Below are 16,841 nucleotides of genomic sequence, written 5' to 3'. Positions count from 1 at the left end.
ACAGACTGTGAAGAACACGCAGTCACTGCCCTCAAGGGGTTTGCTGTCTGCAAATGCAAGAGGTTTCCTGAGCAATGTCTAAGGTTTATTTTATGATCCTAGGCTTAGAAGCATTTCAGAGTCTAGTATCTTCCACAACTGAGACTGGTAATAAAGGAAATCATTGCATTCAGAGATCCTCTTCAAAATGCCTCCCACTGCAGAAGCAGCCACCTCTGCTTCCCCAAAGGAAGATCCTGAATCACGTGGCCGGTAAGAGGATCTTCTGAGCATCAGTTACAGGAGGGAAACGTGAAAACAAGCTCAGGTGCCAACTGCAAATAGCCGCTACTTGGCTCTTTTCTGAAATTAGAATGCAAAATGACAGAGTTGTGTCATGATTCTTAGTTGTTCTCAGAATGGTAGCGTCTTGGTCTTGGTGTATGGAGATGAAGCTCCTGGCCAGGCCCGGGGAGGACGGGGTGCAGGCAGTGACGCGCAGCTGTGGGGAGGGGTTGCTCTGGAGGATCGCATGGAGAATTGCGTTGCTTCATGCTCTCGCTTCTTTTTGTCAATACAATGTGCATGTGATGGAGCCCTGTGAAGAGAAGTCAGGGCAGAGAAACCAGCTCAGACAAGCTCAGACCTGCCCTGTGACCGCATCAGCACCGGGGTCTAACTCAGAAGCATTAATCACATGCAAAACAAAGGACAGTAGACAGATCACCCTACCTTCTCAACTTTGCAGGCCAGGATAGACAATAAAAAGATGTCTCCACCTCCCACACTCTTCAAATACACACACACATTCACATGCATGCTCACATGCACACAAAGACACACACCGGAATGCATGCACACATATACACATACGCACGCACACACACACGGCCTGTCAGTTACAAGCAAAACTGAGTTCTTACGGAATACCCTGAGAGAGTGTGCTCAGTCAGCTCCACCCCATGGCAAACTATTTCCCGATGGAGAGCAGCAGTCTTGCCCAGTGGTTAAGACCTCAAGCTCTGCAGTCAGGCAGGACCCTGGGTATCCCATCCCCAACAGTTAATCCTAAAGCGATTCATGTTACACCTCTGAACCTTGGTGTCCCCATCTGAACAATGAACCCAGTGAGTACACGGGCTCAGAAGCTGACTGCAAGATGAGCAAGACTGGGCGTTCACAGAGCAAGCAGAAAGTGGGTTCACTGTCAGCTGTCAGCTGTCCCCACCACTCTACTCAGGAGGCCCTACATAGGATCGGGGCTTCCAGAAGGCACTGTCCCTGGTGGTTATCTATTTCACAGTCAACAAGGGCACACTCTCTCTCTGAAATTGGCCTGGGCCCTACCTTCTCTTTTTTGTATTAATTTTCAATTATTAAAATATATTTTTATTGTAGAAACTTCAAACATGTGGTGGTGTAAAGAAATAGCAAATAATTGTCCCCCAGAACCCCATTCCTTCTTTAGCAAATATTCTTTGAGACTTTCCATATGCCTGTGCACTCACAAGCACACACACACAGACTCACACACACAGACACACACAAATAGCATGTCATTTTAAATAGAGCTTCTATATGTATTGTATTGGTTCCTTCAGTTGCTCCTCTCTCCGCCCCCCACAGGAGAAACTAGTAAAGGATTCAAGGGTGATCTCCACATGACAAAACTCAGGTGGTGTTGCCACTGCTGGCGTCCCCTTCCAAAGGGCCTAGAAAATGTTTTTAGGAACAAATATTAGTATAACATCCCCCCAATTATTCTCATTTCCATTAGTAAGAATAATGTTTCATAACAAGATATCCAGGAAAATCAAAATATTCATTGCCGATTCAAGGGCAAATAGTTTTGGAGTAGGAGTATGTCAGATGATGAAGAAAGGGCTCATATTACAGCTAATGAAATCTGTCATCATCCAGGAAAAAAAGTCTAGACACTTTGTTTTGTTTTGACTCATTTCTTGGGTCATAGTGACACTTGCCACACATTCAGCTAGGGACATTGTTCTGGGCCCTGGTCCTCAAGGAGAAATCCAGAGGCATGGAAGCTGAAAGCCTGAAATCCTGCTGGATGCCAGCCGTGCCCATGGGCTCTAGGTCAGCCAGCCTTTTTCTGAGCGGAGCAGGGCCTTGCCTAATGCCTCCCCAGGGGCTGGAAGAACAGCTAACAAAAATAAATGCTTCTTTCTGTTCCTTTGAACACAGAGAAAGACTTTGGCATCATCAGAATGAATGAATACTAAACTGAAGGGGGAAACATCCCTATTAAAGGTCATTAAATTCAATGGTTCTACTTGTTGCTAGTGAAAGGTTTCAATTAACACTGAAATTTGCCATTAGCTTAGCTGGAGCCTCTCCCTGAATGAAGATTTCTCATTGTTTGACTGTTTGTTCAAACACAAGGCAAATCAGGAGCAACTGATTAGCACAACCTCACCTACTATGGTGACTACTCATTCTTGCTGCGGGAGTGAATTGGATTTGTCAGGGCTGGTCTATTGTGGGCATGAAACACTGGGACCCGAGCTTCTCTCAGCATTCCTAGCTTCACATCTGCTTACTGGCTCTGACATCAGAGCTATTTCCTAGGAAAACCAAGGGGACACTGACCCCTGTGGATTAAACAAGAATAAACATCAAGGTGTCCCCAGGATTTCTCTGATCTATCAGACACTCTTTGTGATCCCTGGGGATGGCAGAAGGGGGGCAGGGAGGACATGGAGCACAGGATTTTTTGCTTGCTTGTTTTTATGTATAGGGAACTAACTTCTGTTGAAAGCAAGATTCTGATTCTGAAAGAGCTGTCTGCTGTGTGTCCGCACAAAAATAATCTTAATAAAATTCACTGCTGCACCCTTAGTTGAGAGAGGGCAGAGACTGCCTCGCACTTCTCACCTCTCTTCTCTTATCCCCAGTGCCCGGCACATCCATGGCACATGCTGAATGAATGAACAAAGGAACAAATGATAGTTCCTGGGTGTGATGGTGGATAGTGGAAGCCGATGGTGGAAGGAGGACTGGAATGTTAATTGTCTCTTCCAAGTAAAACATTTTTAAATTGTCTGTCCATCCATGATTTTGGCCTCATTTCCCCTCATTCACCCTTTTCTGGCCTCTAGCTGTGGCTGAGATAGGTCCTTGGAAACCATTTTTCACCCTGTTATTTTATATATCAGAAATTTGATAACTACAGAGGTAAATGTACTTGTTTGGGAAAACACGCTAGTCTGCTTTCATGGTATTTTACAACATTAGAAATCTTTATCAATTGGTTTTCGTGAAAGCATGAAGTCCTGCCACAAATCCTAGGTTGTCTCTAATAACCAGAACATCTGAGTTATCAGAAAACACACTCCCTCCCTATGCTGGTTAACCGAGAATTTAAGTACCGTGGTTTCATCAAACCTTAGAAACCAATAGATTGTAAGACACAATTATTTTATGCACTAGTAAGTAAAAAACAGTGCAAACACAAATTTTATTATACTTAGAAGTTTCATATTATACTTATTGAAAGAGCTCTCAGATTTATCTTGCATTAAAAATGTTTTGGTTTGTTCATACCTTAAAAGGAAAATATAAGCAAAGTAAATTGGTTATGTTATTTCTACAACTTCTCCACAGTCAGGAAATGATGCTTTTATATTACTTTTTAACTCTATCATTACTAGGCAGCTTTTTTCATGACCCTGTCATTTGTGCCACCAAAAGCATTGATGATAAAGCTTTTCTTTAAACCAAACAAGTCCTCTATTATTGCCTCCAATTTTCTTTCAAACCACTTTTAACCTTTCTGTGAGTTTTGGCATCAGTTCTTTTTGCTTGGCTGGTGGGATAGGAAATCCTTTTGCACTGTCTCAGGAGGGAGCCCTGCTCTCTCTGCAAGTAAGGAGGTGTCTCCCTTATAGATGCCAGAGAGCACTCCATTGCGGCTCTGCAAGAACACAAGGAATTGCAGTCATTCCTTTAAGGACAGATAATTGTTTTTCTAATAGTGAAAGTAGTGTGCCCCACTTCTCTGCTTTCCTTTCTTTCTTTGTACTCAGTAAGTTTGTATTTCAATGTCAAATCATAGTGGAATTTTCTCAGAGATAGTTTAAGTATCCAGTAAAGCCTTAAACCCATATGGTTGCAGCAATTCACATAGCACAATTGAAGTGGCCAAGACATGAAGACTTGTGACCAAGTGTGCATGGGTCAAACCATTGGGAGCTTCATCGGGACTGCTGTTTGGTCCAACAATGACTGGACAGTCTTACTGATTGTGAAATGCATCCTAATTTCTGCTACATTCAGATGTGGGGGAAATGTGCACCTTAGACATTAAGAAACACAGAACCAGTTTTAGCCTGTGTCAGGGTATTTCCTGGGGAAGCCTGTTGTTCCAGCTCATTAAAACGGGAATTGAAATTCTACTTGAAATTAGAAAAGTACCTAAAACACCTGCCAAAGGACAGGTAATCAAGGCTGTTTTTAAAGAGACGTTTGCAAGTCAGTAATAGCAGCATGTCTCAACACTGGCTGCACATTAGACTCAAGAGACGAACTGAAAAAGAAAAGAAGGAGCAATGCTACCCTGAACAAATTAAATCAGAATCTCTAGAGGTGGGGCCCAGGCATTAGGTTATTTTGAAAGGACTTTTAGGAGGTGCTAGTGTGCAGTCTAATTAGGGAACCGCCGGCAGGAAGATGTGAAATATCCTGGATTTCCAGAAAGCCACATTCCTAGTGCATCCTGTGCACACTCAAGACCAGTACACTTTCCTTGGAAACATCTGGGAGCAGCAGCAGCAGCAGCAGGCAGGTCTAGGGTTTATTTCATTTGGGCATAAGTGGTGTGGGCACCTTTTCCCCTCTCCTCTTTCTTTCCACTTTTTTTCTTCTCTCTTGTTTATTCCAGCTTGGCAATCTTGCTGCAAGGATCTATTTTATCTCAGCTACACACGGAGCTTTTAAACCTTTCAAATCGTGTTATTCAAAACCACGAATGCCTCATCATGAGTAGAAAATAGACTTTCCAGGATTCTCTTAACACAAATCCTGACTGTAGGCCTGTTGGCACGCCCTCCCTCATTGGGCCAGTCGGTCAGTTTTGCCTCTGACTTCTCCCTGCCCCACTTCACTCTGTGGTCCCTCCCGACCCTCTTCTAATTGCATGGAGGGCTAGGGGCAGGAATAGCAGTCCCGGGGTGCTGCAGGATTCCAGTGTCTCATTTAGTGAATATCTTGTTAGCTGCAGGCAACAGGTGGCAGGGATCAAAAAGGAGGGTGCCTGCTGTCAGCATCAAGGACAATAGTTCGGAGGAGGAGTCCCTTTCACAGTTCTTTTAGTCACTTCCTGGGGTACATTACCTCACATTGTGTAAATATTGACATTTGCCTATCAAGGATTTTTGGTTTTCTATCACAAAAACAAAGATGGGCTTTTTATAAAGATCTTGCAGCCTCCTCAGCCCCACACTTTCTGCACACTACGCTTTTGTCTCTGTTTTCATTGTTGTTGTTGGTTTGTGGGTTATTTTTTATTTTTTATTTTGTTTTATTTTATTTTTAGCCTACAAACCCTGCATAATTAGGAGAGAGAAAACAATCTGATTGGCAAACTTTCAGCTGCAGAGGGGGATATTGGGGGAATTGTTTAAAATTCATTCTCCAAGGGTCATCAGTATATTTTCAAAGAAAATGAACTATAGTGTGCTCTGTTTTTCAAACTTCCATTGAGATTTTTGTGGAGAAGGTGGTCTTTGTGTCTGCATATTTTATTCAGATTTTGATGGTATAATGTAAATAATGATCTATTCAAGGGAGTTAAATAAGCATGTCACTTGAAGATAATCCATTTCTGCATCTCTTCACAAGATCCTAGATCAGTGGTGAGTTTTCTTTTAATGGGCTTAGGACACGTTTTCCCTTGTATAACTTTTTTTTTTTTTTTTATAAGACAAATAAACTAGACATTGTAGCACCTATTTTGAACAGGAAAAAGAAAAATCTATTAACCTGGAATCTCTTCTCCATACTCTTCTTCATACTTGGATGAGTTTTCTTACCAACCGTGGCTTTCAGAGACTATAGTTCATGAGAGTGAAACTGTTTGTGGCAAATGGCACCAATGTTAGACCTCCGTCCTTGAGTTTGGCCAAGAAAGAATTCAGAGTCAAGACTCAAATACAAGAGAAAGTTTATGTAGAAAGTCACAAAGGTAGAAGTCAGTCAGCTGGGCTGCATAAACTCAAGAAACAACTTACAGAGGCAAATAAAGGCCCTTGGAACTTAGGAGAAAGAAAGGCAAAGAAAACGTGCTTGGGGGAAGAAGAGGGGAAAAGGCATTGGTGAGTTTCAGAGAGAGCTGCCTAGGGAAAGGTGGGGGTGGAAAAAGGTGCAGGCATGCTTAAGAGAGGGAGAAGGCACACTCTGGGTCCTTTGTTTTGAGGGGTTTTATCTGCTTTCCAAAGGCTGGGATTTTAGGGGAAGTCTCAGGGGAGGATCTCAATAGAATACTCATCAATTTTTCCAGGTGTGTCTTTTCAGCATCGTGGTCTCTACTGATTGGTTGGCACTAGCGCAGGGGGTCATTAGTCTTTGCAGCTGGTCCTGATGTCAGCCATGGTGTCACTCCATCTGGTTTTGCTGCTTTTCTGGGCCAGGAGCTGAAACACAACTGAAGCCTAGATATTATCTTCAGTTTGACCAAAACTCTGTCTCTGTGGTCAACAGACATGAGGCTTTGTTCTTAAGATTATTTAATTCTGGCCAAAACTTCATTGTCCTGAAGGTTTAATGCTTAAGGAAGTGGTTGTGCAAGAGCTTGTATGGGAGTCATATGAGGCTATTCTCAGCTCACTTGTTCCTCTTATAAGTGGCTCTACCACATGACTAGCAACATGTGAGGGGAGGAAAAGTCAGGGGAGAGTCTGAACTGCATGACTAGTGATATGCTAGGGGATGAAAGATCACCCTGGGGGCAAGGTCTTACTCTACAATACTTGTTTTCCCAGTTTTGCCCATTGCTAGGCACCTGGGGCTTTCTGCCCTGGTGACTTGTATCTGGCCTATCATTCCTGTCTGTCTACTATGTCAAAACATAGGGATATATAGTTTGCACTGAATTAGAAAAGTCATGTTAGAATATGTATGTTGCTACCACTGACTCTATGAGATTGAGCCCATTGCTTAATGTCTTTAGGCCTCAGTTTCCTCATTTATCAAAGGAGGTATTTATAATATCTCAGAGTTTTGTGAAAATTAAAATGAATATAAAGTATGGAGCTAATTGGCACTCAGTTAAGAACACAAGAAATTAATAGATGTTGTAATTGTTACTTTTGTTATTGTAAACCAAGCTTTCTTTTTTTCTGTTACCAACCATTTTTCTCCTGGCATTCTATATGTAAGAAGAAAGTACAAACTAAATTTTCCTATAACTTAAAATTTACCTTCTCAATCTTTGTTGGGGATCCTGTACAGAACTCATAGAGCACAATTAACCTGTTTTTGAATCTGGATCTTTTCCTGCCTACAAACCGTCTGATCTGACACAATTCACCAAAGGATTCTGAAGGTTTTTGTGGTTTCCCTTCTGGTGAGCTCACTAGAGTCTCCTCCCAAATCTTAATCTTCAGAATTCCCTAATAGTAATTCCATTTTGCATTCACACAGCAATTTGTGGTTTGCAAGCATTATTATTCCTTTGCATGTCAACTTTATAATATTCTAACAATATATTATTCATACTATTTGTCATAGAAGAAAGTTAAGAAACCAAGGATTTAAGTGAGAAATTTAGGAACTAATGATACCTCCACATTTTCTCCAACACATTCTATCACGTCCATCAATGAGTTTAAAACTGCCTTGTTAACATCAAGGAGGCAGGCCCACAGCTAAGAATCCCTAGATTTTTTTTCTCTTTAATCTTAAAGTTATTGAGTGTTGCTACAGGCACACATTCACCTTGCAGTATCCTTTTGCTCCCTGCCATAGCCCAAAAAATAAATCCACAGAGCATCTGATGCCCCATTGGGCATTTTGCTGAAACTTCTTGCCAGTTACAACTGTAGGGGTTCCCAGCCAGTGAATACCAACGTGGACTCGCTTTTTTGTTCTGCTTCTTCTTTTCCTACTTGGCATTTCTTGAAACTGACAAAAAGCCACAGGTAATAAAAATCAAGAGAGGAAAGTATGGAATGTGTGAATTGGGGAATGGAGTTAATAAGAGACCTGGTTAACTCGCTCAGAGGACAATAACTTCCTCATAACCAACATCTTGTATTTGATGTCGAGCCAGCTCTGTGGTCTCCTGAGCAGTTAACAGTGTGTCAGGCTTCGGGGTGGAGCACCCCTTCTCTGGAGAAAATGAATGTGGTTTCCAGTGGCCTAATGAGTCCACAGCATGATGACATCTGGGCTCCTATTTAAAACTCAAGGGTATAGCACCTTTTTCCATCTGAGCTGTTAGCTTTTAAAAATACTTAAAAACCAATCAGCAACTAAATTGCATCTGAAGAGCTATTTCAATTACAGAATGGTGGCAGTTCCTCAGCAACCGAAGTATTTAAGAGCTGCAAAAATTAATGTGCATTTTAATGCTGATTTTTAGAGTATAATGCACTTTGCAATTCATTTAAATGTATTCCGTGTGTTTTATTCTGGCTTAAGGCACAGCAGCAGTCCTTGACTCATCAAAAAACTACATTTTTTAAAGTTTTTTTTTAATAGAAAAGTATTTAAAACCTAAGAAGATAAACTGAATCCGAATATAGATGAGTTCTTTTCCATGAATGACATCACTTAAAAGCACTCCTGTGGAATGATTCTCACTCCTGAAAGAGACAACCTGTAGTTTGGAGCCTATCAAATAAAAATCTCAGCTAAAATCGCCTTCTCCCTCTTGGCCGCATGTGGGACAGCCTTTGTCCTCTCTATCTAGGAACGACACTTGTTCATCGGAAGCTACTGACTTGGCAGATAAATCCAGTAGCGTTAGTGCCTCCGCGGATGATGTGTTTTAAAACTGAGTTAATCAAACATAAGCGTTTTGCCCAGAGCAATGGCAAGCGGTACATATGTCGACAGCCCGAAGGAAGTAATGTCAGCAAAGCAAACAGCTGCTTTTGCTCAGCAGTTGCCCAAACCAAGATTAAATGGATGTGTGAGGGAAAGAATGTGGCCACAGCAGGAAAGGGGGTCCGAGGTGGACTCCCCAGGCCCCGGGTCCCCTTTCTGCAGTCTCTGACAAGAACTAAGGGAAGGAGAGATGGCAACCGCAGAACATTAATGCTGGAAGAAACCCGTGCCCCCGCCTCATTCCATCTCTGTCTTAGCCCATGAGGGGTGCGAAAAGGAATTACTGCAGCCTCACCGAAAGCACGGCTCACCCTGGGAGCCAGGCTCCCCAACCAGCCCCGAGGAGTGCCCGAAAAGTCACCCACGGCTTTGTTCCGCACCCATCCGAGACCAAAAGAGCACTTGCTTCCCTATGACTTCCAGTGTGGTGGGGGATTATTCCCGGCTTTGATCAGTCCCAGATACCCTATTATTTGTGTTTGGTTTGCTGGAATTGCATTTTAATCAAGGAGTTGCACAAAACCCTGATGTTCTCTGCCTCCTCTGACTTCTCTTAACAAAAGTTGATTCTCCTTCATCCCTGAACTCCACGTGGCTGTAAACTGAGCCAACCCTTACACCGAAGGCTGAGGCTACTTCCAAGGCTAGGCGGGTGGGCAGCCCTCTTCCTGAACACTGCTGATGTTCCGGGTTCCAGGCAGAGAAGTGAAAAGGCCATTTATTTATTTAACAAGCATTTGTGGAGCCCTTAGTATAAATGGATTTTGCTAGGGGTTATGGGGAAAGGAACAATGGGTGAGCCACGGCCTCATTCATCAAAGAGAATCAAGTTCAATGGGCTGGAAAGTTTGGAGGACTCCGTATTGCTTACCTAAAGATTTCCTAGGGCTTAGAGGAGTGGTTATGGGATTTAGCTGAACTCAAAAGTCTCAGTTAGAAGTGTAGTTTGGCATACACTAGGAACATCCATCTGAGATCGCCTATCCCAAATCTCAGAACTAGGGAAACAAATAGCTCAGGGATCTGAGGAAGTCTCAGGCTGGCTTGTAGGCTGGTCTGGGAGTCTGGTTTTACTGAGCTCTGGGTTACCTTTAGTTACCTCTGCTGGGTAACTGGAGCCTGCACGGTTTGCATGCTGAGCCATTACCCCACCTGAGCCCTCTGGCCTGGGCCCCAAAGGGCCACCTTTACCCAGGCAAACCTGACAGAGTCACAGCTGGTCCTGCCATGAGACCTCCAGGTCCAGGCTTTCTATAAGGAAACCATTGAGCCTGCCCTGAGCTGTACACAGTGATGGCTTTCATTTAAATACCCACCGCTACTCCCGACAGAACTGGGAAACAGAGAGAGCTATTTATAAGCATTCTGGTGGCAATTTCCCCAGCGAGGAGGTGAGGCTGGTTTCTGATTTACGCCTTTCTAGCCAGCAGTCCCTTGCCATTTTACACATGCTGGCATGACATTTCCCTCCAGCCAACTTAATCCGGAAAAATTTTGTTTCTTTCACATGTGAATGAAAAGTAAGTCTTCGACTTGAATCATCCCTAGCCCCTCATAAAACTGTAATTTCACAGGTTCTATCTAATTTGTACTCATATTTTACTAAGCCACAGGGAGACAATGTAAACTCCCTTTATAAAGGCTTTTATGGCTTACGATGTGCAGTTTCTTCTGCGGGGCAGGTGGGAGAATTTAATTAAGAACTTGGAGAATAACTGAAATCTGAATGATTTAAAAATATAAATGCCCTTTTTACTTCTTTTTCTACATATTTTAAGAAGCTAAAGATACACCAAAGGTGTGGGCTAGCAGCTAGTTGAAAGCTACACAGACTGAAAAATAGATAGAGGAAGAATCACACCCAGTAATTTAAATGTCTTATGTCAGTGGGATGATACTAAGTTCCCAACAACGTGAAACAGAAAGTCACTGTTAAGTGAAAACCTGGATAATGGCTTTGGCGTATGACATATTGTGGACAAGGGGCAGACATAATCTGGGTCCTCAAGAAATTCGAACTGTTATAAATCATAAAAATCTCTAAGATTCTCTAGAGATTCATTACGGCCAGTTTTGGCTTTACAGGGGGAATTATAAGTGCCAGCCAGCACCCCTCCCCCAAGTCTGCCCTACATCTTTCTGTTTCAATTGCTCTGTTAGTGACATGTGGGAAATTTGAGGAACTTAAATCACACATTATGAAATGGGTGAGAATATAAAAAGCAAAGATATTCTGACCATGAAATTATTCGAGTTATTTAAAATAGACCTGCCATAAACATGACAAAAGTTACATTTCAATTTTTGGACCCTAAGGCAAAAGGAGAGACCGAGGAACAGGATAAGAAAACTGTATCCCAGGATAAAATTCTACTCACCTCCTCACTTAAGCATGTTCAACGAGTACTCATTGAATAAATAAGCGGATGAGTTAATGGGTGAGTCTTGAGCATAGGGGTAAAAGCAATGTCTACAAGATGCATTCAAGATGCTGGGAGCCAAATTTCTTTATTAAAGTGCTAAGAGGATGCAGATGGCTCTCAGGTTTTCATTATAGTCTTAGTTATTGAGGAAGAGTTAGAAGTGAATTAAGACAATAGTTGCCACAAAACATGAAAAGTCCAGAAAACTGACACAAATTATCATGAAGCTCTATGGATAGTACCTCCAAAAACATTGTAAATTATCTTTTTTATTACAAAAAACTTCAAGGACACAGAAAAGTACAGACAGTGTGCTCTGTTAAATGTAACATTTAAACAAAGCCTTAAAGATAAGACTTGAAGCTCCTGCTTGTCTTTCCCTGACCCTTGACCCTCTCCCTTTAGAGAAATAACTACTTTCGTGAAATTGACGTTAATGATCTTAGGACTTTTTAAAAATTTTAATTTACTTGCAGATGTGTGTATCCACCAATTATTTATTGTTTTGCATCTTTAGTGTTTTTATAAATACTACTGTACCTTTCTTTCCCTAACTTGCTTTTCATACTTGTGTTTGGGGAATTTATTTATGTTGATTTATGTAGCTCTAGGTAATTTATTTTAACTGATGTAGACTATTTACTGCTCTTTATGAATAAGTTACATTTCCATTTTCTTGGTGCTGTATATTTCAGTCACGTTTCATTATTTATTTATTTTTTTGCTCTTGCAAACAAGGCCTCCCTGAACATTTCTGTTGATGTTTCCTTGTGCATACAAGCAAGAGCAGCCCCAGAGCAGTGGTTCTCAGCCCTGCTTGCACCTTAAACTGCTTTAAAAAAATACTACTACCCGCGGACCCTACTTCAAAGACTCTGATTCAGTTGGTTAGGGTCTGTATTTTCATGACAGAAGACAGAAAGTAAACAAAGTCATAGATTATGAAATATCTGGTAGGGATACAAGATATAAGGAAAATAAAACCAGGTAATCCTACAGAGCCAGGATCTAGGGAAGAGCTTCCCATGGAGGTGACATTGAAGCTGAGATGAGTGACCAAGGGGTCCTCATGTGAAGACTTCAGAGAAAGAGCCTTTCTGATCAAGGATATAGCTGGAGGAGGCATATCATTCTGAGAAACAGAAAGTATGTCTGTTAGCCACTGCTAACAATTATGGGGCTGGGACGGGAGTACCAGTGTAGGCCCATATACCATACACCTAAATATTTAAAAGTTGTAAGTCACGCAAACTATTAAAGGATATATGTTCTATATTGCTACTTCACCAATATACCTTCATAATGACAAAATAAAAAATATGGATAAATCTATGGTCTCTATCTGATGGAAAGTCATCAAAATACCAGTGACAACTGAACTTAATTATTATTGCACATGTACGGGTGTGCCGTGGATGGACCAATGATACTTGGATGCATAATAAAATAAAGACAAATAGTTCATAAATTATTTTATATTTATTCCATTAAACTTGTTTCATTGGCTTTATTTCAACAAAATCATTATGTTTTCATAATCAATATACACATAATTTTTGACAGCAATGATCCAAAGAATTAAAAAGTAAAATATATTTTTACTTAAGATATACACAACTTAAATATGTTTTTATTTTTTTATTGGTTTTTCTTTTTCAAGAGAGAGAAGGGAAAGGGAGAGAGAGAAATATCGATGTGAGAGCAAAACATTGATTGGTTGCCTCCTGCACACCCTCTCCTGGGGATTGAGCCTGCAACCTGAGTATGTGCCCTGACTGGGAATCGAGCCAACAACCTTTTGGTGCATGGGACAATGCCCAACTAACTGAGCCACACTGTCCAGGGTTAAATATATTTTTATTAAAAACATAAAGTCAATGTAAAGTTTATAGGGTAACATTTGTTTCATATATTTTCCAAAAGGTTATTTGTCTCCTAAAGTAGAAGTTATAATCAATCTTTATCAAAATATGTATTTAAAATTATTTAAGTTAAAATAAAATTTGAAATTCAAACTTTAGGAAATTCAAATAAATCTTATGAAATGTTTTTATGAAAATAAAACTTCACAATTCAAGACTTAGATGTACACTTATTTGCTAATGTGTGTGAATTGATATCATTTTTCATGTCACATTTAGTCCCAATTTATATTATTTAAAAATATAAATTGTATTATTATTTAGCTATGGAGAAGCAAACAGATCAGGAGACAACTGCCATTAAAAGAGAGCGTGTTATATTCACAGATCCCAAGAGAAGGGGACACACCACTCCACGCAGGGCCACATGGGGAAGCACCAGAGTCAGTCAGGATGCCGAAGGAACAAGGGGAAAATGTGGACAATGGCCTTTATTGTGGTTTCCATGAGGCAGGGTAAGTTTTACCTGAATGAATATGATTTAATATGATTTAAAAATATAATTACACATAATTACAATATTATTTAAAAATACAATTTAACCAAAAAAAAACCCTAATGAAATAAAAAATAAAATTTCACTTATTTCACTATAATGTGAGTGAAATAAGTAATGCTGCTGTGAGACACAGTTATATATTAAGTGAAACAATTTGTTCAGGCATCATAACCTTTTCAGATGGTGAGTTTATAACAGCATCTTTAGAGAGCAGCAACGTATAAGACAGAAACAAGTATTTGCAAATGAAAGTCTAACCAGAAACGCTTGTGCCCAGAATGCTGGAGATAAGGCTGAGAACTCGAAGGACAAGTTACTTGAAAATAGATAATTTCCAAAATTATAATGTTTTCTATGATAGCTGGTGAGAACACAGATATAACTCTCAGTTAGCTGTATGTCATATACTTTCATTGGAATTTTGATATGACAAAAGTTTGATAAAAACTTTTGAACATAGTCCTTATGATAGCTATGCATGTCAGGACAGGATATTGTGTTGTATTGAGAAAGTTTTCAAAATTTTAAAGTGGACTGGTCCAAATTAGTAAGCTGGAGTACAAATATGGCTTCTGGAATGATCACAGTCCATGCTGGATTTGCTCTATACTTAAATCCAAGATGATAACAGTTTGTAAGGGCATTGTTTTTAGTCATTTGTTAACTTGTTCACCCAGGATGAATTTTGTACTAAAGCTTTAGAAAATACAACACCATGAACACTGTTTTTAGGCCTAAAGCCATAGATAGTTCATTTTTGTTAGGGTGCCATAACACGGAGGTCAGGGGGAGTTGGTTTTGCCATGGGGACAAAGCAATTTTTATTAATTTTTGAAATTGATGCAATCCAAAGAAAAACATCACCACATTTCACCAGCAAAGAGTGACTACAGATTTTGCCTTTCAGGTTGACATTAATCCATCCTAGGAATTTTGAACCTGACAAAGTTGTTCACATGTAATTTCATGAGAGGCTGTAGACCCTTTCCTGAAATCCATTTCCTGAAATGAAAGTGAAACATTTCCAAAATTATAGATTTGAAAACCGAATGGCAAGGAAATTCTCAGATTTCAAGCTTTATGAAATAAACTAGCATTATTCAATTCATGCTCTGGTTTAATATTCATAATTTGAATAAAAGCTACAGATGGAAGTTGTACTACACTACAATGAAGAGTAAATATGATGATGTTAGAAAAGCAGAATGTTGCAAACATCTTGAGAGTGGTTACTTTAACTAAAAAAACAAGATCACTGTGCAAGAATCTACCCACATTTAGAATCCCTACTTCTGTGAACAGCTGTTTTTCATTATAAAACAGAATAAAATAAATGTCACTGCCTGTTAAAGAATTTAAAATTGAACACAGAATGCAAGACCTGACACCATATTGTTATCTTAGTACCAAAAACAAAGAGCAAACAAAAAAAAAACCCCAAACCCAAAACTGTCAGGTTTCTGTGTCTTAATCCAAAGCATAATGAATTACTAAATAAAAATACATAAAATATAAATTGAAGAGTATAATTAACTACATATTAAAATATATGTTTATTTTACTTTTAATTTCAAGTTGATAACATAAACTCTACTATTACACATATTTCTGTTATGGCCTTACAGCAACACATCTGGAAAAACAGAGAAAGACTGAATCCATTTCTGGCAGTTGATTTTTCTTACACTCCGTTTCACTCGCTTATTTCTACCTTCCAGGCCCGTAGACACCTAAGTGCACGATCCCTGCTCTAGACAGTGAGTGGCTCGTGGGCAGAAACCTGGCAGCATATTACTCAACCGCCTTCCCCCACCCATTCAGTTATGATTCATCAGTGATCTAACAAATGCTTCTTGATTGCCTACTATCTGCCTGGCACAGTTACAAAAACAATAAGACAATTCCTGCCTCTGGGGCCTGAGATTCCAGCTGGAAACAGAGTAGGCATTCACTAAACGTTAGACTTGAATTGATTGGCTGTCCTAGTTCTCTCACGTATATAAAAAAAATATTGCCCTCAGTTACCCAATCTACAGTACCCAAAACGTGAGCTGCAACATAGAAAGCAATATAACAGCTTATAAAATTCATCCCCGAGAGAAAACTTATTTCTGTCTGCACGGTTTGATTTGCGAAAGAATCTGGCACAATGGGAAGCATCAAGTTTTACAGTGGAGGTGACTAAAATTTAAGTCCCTGAAGCTAATTAGTAAATTAGCATATAGGCTCACTCACCTGAGTCCCCATCCAAGCCCTCCCCTATTTTGCTGCAGAAAGTAAGCTTTTCCCAGGAGATGCAATTGAAACATATGCCTGAACAAACATGGCTTTGTCTTCACTGACGTCTGAATCCATTTCTGTCTTTGTTATCACATTTGAAATCCAAAGGATTATAGTTCTAATCCTGGTGCACCCAGGTCCACACCCTTAAGTCACTGGATGGCAGTACATTTTCCCCCACATAAACTTTTCTGTACATTAATTGTCTTTAACACACAGCTGGGTTGATGTCACAGGAAACAGAATGGCAGTTCTTTGCTGAGCTATGGAGTTGCACTGGATTTAAAGACATAGATGAGAATTAGAGATGACGTAGAGGGTTTGAGGTTGAAATGGCAAGTATAGAAAATAAATTAATGCATTCTTGCATGCCATTTTAAGAAATATTCAATTTCTCATCTTTACTGAACCCAGAAGAATACAGTTGTTCTTTGGTCTTTCATGGCTTTTGGTTATTTGCTAAAGTTGTCCTTATTCCAAATTGTTAATCAACATAACCTGGCTGAATTATAATATAGTTCAATGTTATTTTAATAATGTTTTATCGCGTGCCCATTCTAAGCAAAGTCCTGTAGGCAAGCAGCTCTGGAGGCAGGAGAGCAACTAGAAAGGGTTTCCACTGAAGACACAATGAATAGAATTTATTAAGTGAAGAAGATGAGGTACAAAATA

The sequence above is a fragment of the Miniopterus natalensis genome, chromosome 1 (assembly GCF_054644295.1).
Source record: "Miniopterus natalensis isolate mMinNat1 chromosome 1, mMinNat1.hap1, whole genome shotgun sequence".
NCBI lineage: Eukaryota > Metazoa > Chordata > Mammalia > Chiroptera > Miniopteridae > Miniopterus > Miniopterus natalensis.
The sequence above is the reverse complement of the archived record's forward strand: the minus strand, read 5'-3'. Positions refer to the sequence as shown.